At 39.9% G+C, this 12,061-nt stretch overlaps 1 pseudogene; it reads right to left on the reverse strand.

Annotated features, from left to right (window-relative positions):
- Positions 1-5,381: 5,381 nt before the first annotated feature.
- On the reverse strand, positions 5,382-6,966 carry LOC138395650 (HLA class II histocompatibility antigen, DP alpha 1 chain-like; annotated as a pseudogene).
- Between the last annotated feature and the right edge of the window lie 5,095 nt (positions 6,967-12,061).

Below are 12,061 nucleotides of genomic sequence, written 5' to 3' on the forward strand. Positions count from 1 at the left end.
CCTCCATGCCCAGCCTGAAGCTGCTGTTTAAAGGGGCTCCAATAACCATTTACTAACCAGACCAGTGGATATTTATCTTAGCTGACGCCTTTTTAACATCCAACACTATTAACTATTTCCTTCCTTCTTCCTGAAATTTCTGCTCCCTTGGGTTATATAATGAAACATTCCCTAATTCTCCTGCCTCTCTGCTTTTTGAAGTCCCTTTGAATACCTTCCCTTCTATGTCTTTTGTATAATAAGAGTAGAATAGGCTGTGCTCAAGTATCAGATAACCCGATATCTAGTTGTTGCTTCTGCTACATGTCCAAAGCAAGTTGAGGGGAAGTTCTGCTCACCATGTTACTCAGGGAGCCAGGCTGACGGACTTTAGCCTCCACATCTGCTCCTTGAATCTCCCCAGTGGAGTGATGGGAACCTAGTAAGTCCTGCACTGACTGTAATGACCCCTCCTAGGAAGAACACACTTCTCACATTGCATCGTCCAAAGCAAATCCCATGACTACATCTAACTTCAAATGAGCTGGAATCCTTGGAGGCAGAAAGTATTTAGTAAGTACATCTTAAGGACATAATAAAATACAAGACACATTTATTCAGTACCTACTGTGTACCAGGAGCTATGCTGGGCATTATGGGTAAAAGGAGCTTCTAGCTCCTGGAAAGTTTGCAAACTACCTGCTGGCCTAAAGAGGGTCTCAGGGATGCAGGCAATGTTCTATCTCTTCACCTAGATCAGGGGTGTGGAACCTTTTCATGTTGGAAGACCACATTAATTTAGCTGTAATCGAAGAAGGCCCCATGCAAGAAACGTCAAATAGATATACTTAAAATTGAACTAATATGTACTTAATAATTTCAAAAATGAAAACTGTTTGTTAATTTTACAGTTAACTAACTTTTTAATGGCTTTGTTACGTCTGCTATTTGTTGGAAAGCAGTTGAATATTTGGTTGCAGCAAGGAGGTCCACAGTTTTTTCGGTTCATCCTCTCTCTAGATGAGTATCAGTCATTTGTGACCTTAAGGGCATCTTGATTTGGGTTAGGTAGGAAAAGTGGTTGAAAAACAAGAAAGCATTTTTCTGGCATGTTGCCAAAGGTGTGGGTATTCTGCGTTTTTCTATATTTCAATTAGATCTTTCTTAGCATCAAACAATGACTTTAAAATGTCAAAATGAGAGCTCAGTCAAGTTCATCTGTGATTCTTTAAGAACTTTGATGATATCAGCTATGTGAGGCTTAAATGCTAATTTTAATGTGATGTCATGATTCTCAAAGTCAGTGAATCTTTCATTGTACTCTCCAATAAATAGGTCTCTAACAGCTGCGTATTCTTCAGATGATTTGCATATATCATCCTGCTCATCAAGGACCTTTGCTAACTGGGGAAAATGATCATCCAAAATTTCCTTTTGAAGAAGAAGTGTTTGGAAAGAAGACAGCTGTTTCCAAAATACATGCATTTTTTTGCCACATATCATATATAGACTTAGTTTTACCTTGCAAGTCGTTTTGATTTGACAATGATACCACACAGAAATGTTACATTCCTATAGAAATCTTGTTTCAATAATTCACATTGCTGATTCTGTTCTTCATAAAATTTAACTATCTGTTGTCCCAAGGATAAAAGTTTGGCTAACATCTGTCCCTGTGATAGCCAACCCACTTTAGAATGATACAGCAAATCCACAATGAATCATTCAACTTTAGCAAGTTACAAAACTGATGATGCCCTGTGCAATTGCACGAATATAGTTAACAATACTTATAACTTGTAGCAAAATGTCACTTAAAATAGTAGCTTTAGCACAGAGATTTTGCTGATGCAACACACAATGAAAAGAAATGAGAGCATCTGGATCTGTTAGTACTTTACAGTACTATCTGTGCATATAAACCCTTTATGTTTTCCTGTCATGGAAGGTTCACCTTCTGTACATACACTCACCAAATTTACCAAATTCAGTCCAACTTCACCACATTTATCTTGAAGATATCTATTTCCCATTTTCTGTTTGCAAGAGTGCTCAAAGCAATTTTCTTCATAGCAAAGAAAATCTTTTGTTATGACCAGAATAAAGTATAAAACCTGCATCAAGTCAGTAGTATCAGTTGACTCATCCAAAGTGATTGAATAATATATATTTTCCTTTTGAAGTATTGCATGAAGTCATTCTGTTAAGTTGAAGGCTAATTCATGCTGCCAATCAGCTATGTTTCTCCTTGAAAGAGGCAGTTGTCTGTACTTTGGACTGTTAACGGGGTCTAAGCATCCTATAACTTCAGCAATGCATCCTTCCACAATTGCTACGTCACTGAATGGCTTCCTTTTATTCCCTGACTATATAAGCTACTTTATAAGTTGCTTCAGTGGCATTATTTCCAGATCTTATTGCTGCTTGAAAGAACTTTGCTTTTCCTTTTCATCTTTTAATTTCTGCAATACAACCTTTCACACCTCTCCCTCTAATTTAAAATATTGTAGTCCTTTTGAGTGTTATAATGCTGATAAACATTGAATTCCTTTAATGCTGATATTGCAGTATCACAAAGCAAGCAAATCATCTTTAGCAGAAACAAGATGATATTGCAATTCCCATTTATCATTTAAAAAATCTGTTTTCTTCCTTCAGTGTTCTCTTGGTCTTCTTTGACATGATGGGCTGTTAAGCAAACAGAATTTAAAAAAAAACTGTCGAGCTGTGCAACTATTCACAAATTCCACTTCAAACAGAAACACAGTGCACCACTATCAGAAATGATAACAGACTGGCATACTCGTCGCCCATAAACTCTCACCAGCCTCATGCAGTAGTGGCGCCAGCCAGGCGGGAGAAGTTAGAACTAAATTATGAGCATAGCAGCTGTCAATTTAGCCATTATGGCTTCCTAATGTTCTAATTGTACTGGTCAGTCTGGGGGGGTTAGTTCATTGAAACTTATTTTATTCTTTGATATTTTAAATATATTCATTTTAAAAATGAAATAAACACATAAAAGACAAACAAAATATGTTAATAAAAATAAAGGGATTCATCCTGTAAAATTTAGATTCAGTCAAAAGGCCACACTTAAGGACCAGAAGGCCACCCCTGATCTAGATACCAGTTAGATGGGTCTTTGCTTTCCTAATCATTGGCTGTGCATTATATTGTTTTTTGTATTTCTTACAATTGTTCTCTAGTTCACAAAAAAAAAAAAGGGTTTAAAAAGAGAAGTGAAGGATGACATTGGTAATTTGAAGCGAAAGCAGGAAGCCAGTGAATCACGCTGAAATATTGAGTTTTAATAGTGATTGGAATAAAGAACATAATAGATGAGATAACAAGTAGGACTTTTGCAGCCGAAGAACAATTAATAAACAAAAAGTCAGACTGAGGAACTCTCCCAAGGTCTGTATGAAAGATTACACAATAGGAAATATAAAAGAGAAGCTATTAATAAGAGAAATGTAAGAGACGAACAGACATCTGGCATGTGATAATTAAACATCTAGAAAGTCAGGAAATAGTAGAGGGAGATGATATAACTGAAAAAATAATAGATTTCTAACCTTTAAAGAAAGATGAAATAATTCAGTATAAAACAGTGCATAGAAAGACAAATAGTTTTTAAACAAATTTATTAGATAAAAGAAGACTAAAAACAAATTATTTCAATTAAGAAGATGGAAAAGTAGAAAAGCAACAAAAACAAAAATTATGTATGCAATAAAGACAAGAAGAAAATTCAATGAACTAGAAAACAATATCTAGGGAAGATAAACAAAATCAAAATTTGAACCAACGTAAAGTTTACGAGGCTGACAGACCTGGCAAGACTGCTAAGGAAAATGTAGGAGATTCAGGCTGAAAAGGGCAATGACTGCACATACTTTCATTTTTAAATGAAAACAATATATGGCCAACTCCATGACTATAGATGTGAAAATCTGGATAAGATGACTACCTTTCTAGAAAGACACAAAGGTCAAAACTATAGGAAGAAATAGAAAACTAAAACACAGTAATGAATATCAAAGAAATTGAAACGGGAAGCAAAGAATAGCCTTACAAAGGGCCCCTGTCCCGGAAATATCACAGCAGGGTGAGTCTTCCTGATTTCGAGGAACAGATCGTGATGAGGGTGGGTGTAGTTCTATTATAGAAGGGAACAAAGCTTTCCAGATCATCGTATGAGGCTGGTGCATCCTTACTTCCAGAGACAGCTAAGGATCATACAAGAGAAGGAAATTATGGAATAACTTTACCCAAGTCACCAAATCTAATAGTGAATTACAAAAACGATTCATTGTGATCAGAAAGATTTATTCTAGTAATACAATCATAATTCAGTGTCAGAAAATCTATAATGTAATTAACAAAAATTCATATTAATTTCCACTGAATTCAACGCAATACATAAACAGAATTTGATCAGTTAAATCATATGGTAAATAAAGATAATAAAACAAAAATCTGTAACAAACATATTGGTGGAGAAATCAGATGCATTCCCTTTGAGATTTTGCAAACAATAGCATGTTGGCCAGGTGAGGTGGCTCACACCTCTAATCCTAGCACTCTGGAAGGCCAAGGGGGCAGGATCATTTGAGCTCAGGAGTTCAAGACCAGCCTGAGCAAGAGCAAGACCCCATCTCTATTAAAGAAAGAAAAAAAAATTAGCTGGACAGCTAAAAATATATAGGAAAAAAATTAGCCAGGCATGGTGGTGCATGCCTGTAGTCCCAGCTACTTGGGAGACTAAGGCAGGAGGATTGCTTGAGTCCAGGAGTTTGAGGTTGCTGTGAGCTAGGCTGATGCTACAGCACTCTGGCCCAGACAACAGAGTGAGACTCTGTCTCAAAATAAATAAATAAATAAGTAAAAATATAGCATGTCCTTTATTGTTGCAAATTTTTAACACAGTGTTGGAGGTTTTGGACATCACTATGAGCACAGAAGAAAAACAAGGCTGTGAAGACTCTAAGAAGAGATATATTGCTGCAGATGACACAGTCTACACACTGGATAAGACTGCAGCTGCTGGAGCCCCAATGCCTGGGTTCAAATCCAAGCTTTGCACTTTGAGGCTGTGTGAACTTCACTTCTCTTTGTGTCTGTTTCCCCCTGTGTAACATCGGGGAAATAATGGGTACCAACCTCCAAACATAAATAAGTGAATACATAAGATGCATTTAGAATAGTGCCTGGAATGTAGTAAGCAACTCAACTAATGTTATTCATTATTGCATTTGATAATATTTTCACCTAGCTCAGTGGCTCTAAAATGTACAGTGCTCAAAGGATGCTTCTTGAAGTGTTTCTCCTTCCCTTCACCACCCTTGGCATGCTACCTCTTCCTTTCCATTGTATCCCTAAAACACCTCTGGGATGACTCACAGAGGCCCCAGAACTCAAGGGTGCTGTCAGATCATTTGATCTTCAGGATGATGGTACCAGTGATGACCCCCAGCAGGCTCAGGACACAGATGACAATCTCCACTGTCTCAGATTCCTGGATCAGCTCCTGGGCCTCTGGGGCACAAGGGAAAGATGGAGTTAGGAGGTGCCGAGAGCAGGGGCTGGCCTCGAGTGCAGGAGGTGCTGGGTATTGGAAACCATGAGAGAGTAAATATTGGATAAAGTGACAATAAAACAGAGGAGTAAGGAAAGCAGGGCTGCGGGGGAAGGGTCCTGGAAATAAAGATGGTGTCAAGACAGTGATGGCAAAGTGGGGGGGGGAAGGACACAGTTCATACCCCAGTGTTTGAGGAGGGGCTCATCCAGGCCCCACTGCTCCACCTTGCAGTCAGAGACGTCCTTGGCTGTGGGAAGGAAGGTCAGGTAGTGGAACTTGTGAAAACTGAATTCTGAGCTGGGCAGGAAGATGGTCTCGACGATGCCCTCAGTGACCAGCTGCCTTTTGAGCAGCCACATGACATTCAGCACTGGTGGGAGAAACTCATCAACAAGGCAGATGAGGATGTTGGTCTGGCCCAGCTCCACAGGGTCCTTGGGAAACCCAGTCACCTCAGGGGGCTCTGAAAGGGGACAGGACACAACGAGTCTACTGCCATTGGCTAAATCTCAAAGGTTCCACCACCGAAGTCCCCTATTCTCCAGATTAGGGGCAACACCTCTCAGGCCCACCCTTCTGCTCCCCCAGGGCTCCTGGTCAGGGTCACAGCTTCTCATGCTCCCGACCTGGCCCCCTCAGCTCAACCTTTCTCTTGAGTAGAAAGAAAATGCCCCCTCTGATGGCCTAAGCACCCTGCTTTGTAGGCCAAATACTGCTCACTCATAGGGAAGGGGCTCATTCTTGAGTGAACATCTGAGTCTCCCAGGCTCTGTGTGGCAGAGAAGCCCTCCCAGCCCGCCAGCTGGACTCTAGAGGAACAGGCAACTACACTCGGTACCATCTGTGGCCCGGCTGTGTTTGGACCTTTGGATCAGAGTGTTCAAGTTCTTCCTTGCCATGACAATGTCAGTGATACCTCTCCGAGCATCAAAGTCGAGGCATGAATGAACTCTGGCAGATGCCATACAGTCCCCTTCCTATTCAGGTCCATGGACAACTGCTCATCCTCATGAAATTCAAATATATCCTCCCCAGAAGGACTACATGTCTGGACAAACTCTGCATACACTGACACATGGTCCGCAGTATAACGGGGATGAAGGCAGGAGAATGGGTGAGTACGTAGGAAACTAAACAGAATACAGAAAATGACTAGGTAAAGAGAAGGTTATTAGGAACATGAAGGAGTAAGACAGAAAATCAAAATGTAAAATGAAAGAAAAGAAATGGGAAGAAACAATGAGAGAAATGACCCACTGAAACTTTAAGTGTTTTCCCTTGTCCCTGAAGACTTAAACATCTATCACAACAGTACAATAATGATAATATTAAACACATTAAGATAATATTTATTGAGTACTTGCTATGTGCTCCGCTTATTCATTTAATCCTCACAGCCCCATGTAGAAGACATTACTTTGCATATTAGAGACTGAGGTTGAGTGACTTCCCCAAGGTCAAACAACTCCTGGTAGACACAATATTGAGTGGTGCCCCCACCCCACTCACATAGGATCTCAGAATCCTTACAGGACCAGACATGAAATTATCAGTATAGCCGCAGAGTGGGGCAGAGGTGGATGGAGGGAGGAATAAAAATCTTTCAGAGTAGAAAAATACAGAAAGAAATGAAAAGACCTCCAGAGGAAAATTTATATCCATAAATGCCTACATCCAAAAGACAGAAAGGTCACAAATAAGCAGTCTAATGAGTCATCTCAAAGAACTGGAAAAGGATGAGAAAACTGACCCCAAATCCAGCAGAAGAAAAGAAATAACAAAGGACAGAGCAGAACTAAATGAAATTGATCATAAAAAAACTATACAGAAGATTAATAAAAGAAAAACTGGTTCTTTGAAAAAATACACAAAATTGACATACCTCTGGCTAGACTAATGAGAAGCAGAAAAGAAAGAACTCTAATAAGCCCCATCAGAAATGAAAAAGGAGAAATTACAAGTGATGGCATGGAAATACAAACTATCATCTATGAATACTATAAAAACCTCTATGCACATAAACTGGAAAATGTGGAGGAAATGGACAAATTCTTAGAAACACACAGCCTCCCTAAGCTCAGTCAGGAAGAAACAGAATTCCTGAACAGACCAATACCAAATACCGAAATTGAAACAGCAATAAAAACCTTCCCAAAAAGAAAAGTCCCAGACCAGATGATTTCACAGCTGAATTTTTTTTTTTTTTTTTTTGAGACAGAGTCTCACTCTGTTGTCCAGGCTAGAGTGAGTGCCGTGGCGTTAGCCTAGCTCACAGCAACCTCAAACTCCTGGGCTCAAGCGATCCTCCTGCCTCAGCCTCCCGAGTAGCTGGGACTACAGGCATGCACCACCATGCCCGGCTAATTTTTTCTATATATATTTTTAGCTGTCCATATAATTTCTTTCTATTTTTAGTAGAGATGGGGTCTCGCTCTTGCTCAGGCTGGTCTCGAACTCCTGAGCTCAAATGATCCGCCCACCTCGGCCTCCCAGAGTGCTAGGATTACAGGCGTGAGCCACCGCGCCCGGCCCACACCTGAATTTTATCAGATCTACAAAGAAGAACTGGTATCTATCCTGCAGAAATTATTCCACAATATCAAGAAGGAAGGACTCCTCCCCAACACATTTTATGAAGTCAACATCACCCTGATACCAAAATCAGGAAAGGACGCAACAAAAAAAGAAAACTACACACCAATATCCCTTATGAATACAGATGCAAAAATTCTCAACAAAATCCTAGCAAACCTAAATTCAGGTGCTTATCAAAAAAAATAATCCATCACGACCAAGTGGGCTTCATCCCAGAGATGCAGGGATGGTTCAACATACACAAATCTATAAATGTAATTCAACACATAAATAGAAACAAAAACAAAGACCTTATGATCCCTTCAATAGGTGCAGAAAAAGCATTTGACAAAATTCAACACCCTTTTATGATAAGAACACTTAACAAAATAGACATAGACAGGACTTATCTAAAAATGATACAAGCCATATATAACAAACCCACAGCCAACATCATACTGAATGGGGCAAAATTAAAAGCCTTCCTATGTATAACTGGAACCAGACAAGGTTGCTCTCTGTCACCGCTTCTATTCAACATAGTGCTGGAAGTCCTTGTGAGAGCAATCAGACAAGAGAAGCAAATCAAGGGCATCCAAATGGAGGAGTAGAGGTCAAACTATCTCTCTTTGCTGATGATATGATCTTATATCTAGAAAACCCCAAAGATTCTGTGTTACCAAATCAATGTACAGAAATGAGTAGCATTCCTATATGCCAACAACAGTCTAACTGAGAATCAAATTAAAGACTCAATACCCTTCACAATAGCAACAAAGAAAATAAGATACCTAGGAATATATTTAACTAAAGAGGCAAAAGACCTCTACAGGGAGAAATATGAAACACCGAGGAAGGAAATAGCAGAGGACATAAACAGGTGGAAAACCATACCATGATCATGGGTCAGAAGAATCAACATTGTTAAAATATATACACTGCCCAAAGTGATCTATGGATTCAATGCAATCTCTATTAAAATCCCAATACCATTTTTCACAGATATAGAAAAAATAATACTACGCTTCATATGGAACCAGAGAAGACCCCGTATAGCAGAAGCAATCTTAAGCAAAAAGAACAAATTGGGAGGCATCAATTTACCAGACTTCAAACTATACTACAAGGCTATAGAAAATAAAACAGCATGGTACTGGCACAAGAACAGAGACATAGACCAATGAAACAGAACTGAGAACCCAGATATAAAACCATCCTCATGTAGCCACCCCATCTTTGACAAAGCAGACAGAAACACACACTGGGGAAAACAATCCTTATTCAATAAATGGTGCTGGGAAAATTGGATAGCCACATGAGAAGACTGAAACAGGATCCACACATTTAACCTCTCACAAAAATCAACTCACCGTGGATAGCAGACTTAAACCTAAGGCATGAAACTATAAGAATTCTAGAAGAAAATGTTGGAAAAACTCTTATAGATATTGGCCTAAGCAAAGCATTTATGAAAAGGACCCTAAAAGGCAATCACAGCAACAACAAAAATAAATAAATGGGACCCTATCCAATTCAAAAGCTTCTGCACAGCCAAGGAATCTATCACGAGAGCAAACAGACAACCTACAGAATGGCAGAAAATATTTGCATGTTACACATCCGATAAAGGGCTGGTAACTAGAATCTATATAGAACTTAGGAAAATCAGCAAGAAAAAAATCAAACAACCCTATCAAAAAGTGGGCAAAGGACATGAACAGAAACTTTGCAAAAGAAGATAGACTAATGGCTAACAAACATATGAAAAAATGCTCAGCATCTCTAATCACCAGGGAAATGCAAGTCAAAACCACAATGAGATATCACTTAACTCCAGTGAGAATGGCCTTCAACCAAAAGTCCCAAAACAATAAATGTTGGCATGGTTGAGGAGAGATAGGAACACTCATACACTGCTGGGGGGACTGCAAACTAGTACAACCTCTGTGGAAAGCAATATGGAGATACCTCAGAGAGATACAAGTAGAACTGTCATTTGATCCAGCAATCCCATCTACTCAAAGGAACAAAAGACATTCAATCAAAAAGACATCTGCACTTGAATGTTTATAGCAGCACAACTCACAATTGCAAAGATGTGGAAACAACCCAAGTGCCCACCAGTACATGAGTGGATTAATAAAATGTGTTATATGTATACCATGGAGTTCTATTCAGCCACAAAAAACAATGGTTATATAGCACTTCTTGTATTCTCCTGGATAGAGCCGGAACCCATTCTACTAAGTGAAGTATCCCAAGAATGAAAGAATAAGCACCACATGTACTCACATGAGATTGGTTTTAACTAATCAACACTTAAGTGCACATATAGTAATAGCATTCACTGGGTGTTGGGTAGGTGAGAGGGGGGAGGACGAAATGGATATATTCACAACTAATGGGTGCGGTGCTCGCTGTGTGGGGGACGGACAAGCTTGAAGCTGACTCGGGTGGGGCAAGGGCAATATATATGTAACCTAAACATTTGTACTCCCATAATATGCTGAAATAAAAAAGAAAAAGAAAAAAGAAAAGACCTCCAGAATCTTAGGGCTATATATAGACTTCAAGTTACATTCTTACTTTCAAAATAAAAACAGTAGGTTATACAATTTCGTCCATAACACTTTTATTTTAGGTACAGGAAATTAAAAGTATTATCATTCACATAACATTCACAAAATTTTCATGTTGAGTTTATATTTTGAAGTGTAATTGCAATTAGAAATAACGATTGTTGCATTTGAAACACCAGTGAGATTCTATCTTTAGTTTTAACTGATATATAAGGAGTAAAATGTTGAAAACAAGACGCCTAGTATTATAACAGGAAAACAATAAAAATGAAAGAGTCTGGGCTCAAGAATGGTAGAGGAACTGAAGTGAAGTGACACTGCATGGTTCACTGGTCCCTGAGCAGGGATTTCTCCTCCCAGCCCCGGCACGTGAGAACCAGTCCCCTCCTTGGATGCGTCTAGTAACGGCAAGCTCACTGTCACACATGAATGCTCAGGGTCCTCCACTGAGTTTGGCGGCTAGAAAATTACTCATTTACAGAAAAGAAGCTCAAACAAAAAAGGAAAAAAACCCACGGACTACAGGCTGACCTACCCAGATGTAGTTTGTTCACCTCAGGACATTCTATATTTATTATATTCACAAAATCTGAAAACTAAAGTTTTGTGCATTTTAAACAAATTATACTCTTCAAATATTCATTTTTCTTTGGTCAAAAAAGCATATATTGTGAACTTTCAGTCTCCAGGCACTCAGGACATAATTAAGAAGACATGCTGCTTGTCCTCAAGCTGCCTGAAATGCAAAGCATGCCAGAGACAAAGAAAAGATGGCTACTATACGTGTGGTTTGATCACCGCTGAGTTAGCACAAGGTACACACAAGATGCTACACAGGAGCATAAAGAGGGCATTAAAATCAAAGTGAGATTTAGGGAAGGGTCCTAGGGATGGTGTTGACCTGGGGTTGGCAAAGCGGAGAAAGCGGGAAATGGCATTTCCAGCAGGAGCAGCAGGTCAGGAGGAGAGAGGCCTGAAACTGTAGGGAGAGCTGCAGGTCCCTGGCACGACTGAAGCCGAGGCAGGTGTGCGCTGGGCTCTAGTGTAACCTGCCTTCTGAGCTAATCGCAGGTGTTGGTACTTCACCCCACAGGACTTGGGAAATGGCCGAAGGGTCTCAAGCAGGACAGTTACATGATCAGACCTGTGTTTGGAGGTGGCCCTGGTGGGGGCGATGCGTTGAGGTGGCTGGTTTGAAAGCAAGGGCAGTTGGAGCCTTCAGCGACCAGGTGACATGGGATGAGGGTGTGGAGGGACAGTAACACGCAGTAAGGAGAGCAGGTGGGTCTGAAGGGCAGGAATGAGAGGAGAAGCCGCAGGAGTCAGGAAACGATGTGGCTGGAGT

The sequence above is a fragment of the Eulemur rufifrons genome, chromosome 15 (assembly GCF_041146395.1).
Source record: "Eulemur rufifrons isolate Redbay chromosome 15, OSU_ERuf_1, whole genome shotgun sequence".
Taxonomy (NCBI): Eukaryota; Metazoa; Chordata; class Mammalia; order Primates; family Lemuridae; genus Eulemur; species Eulemur rufifrons.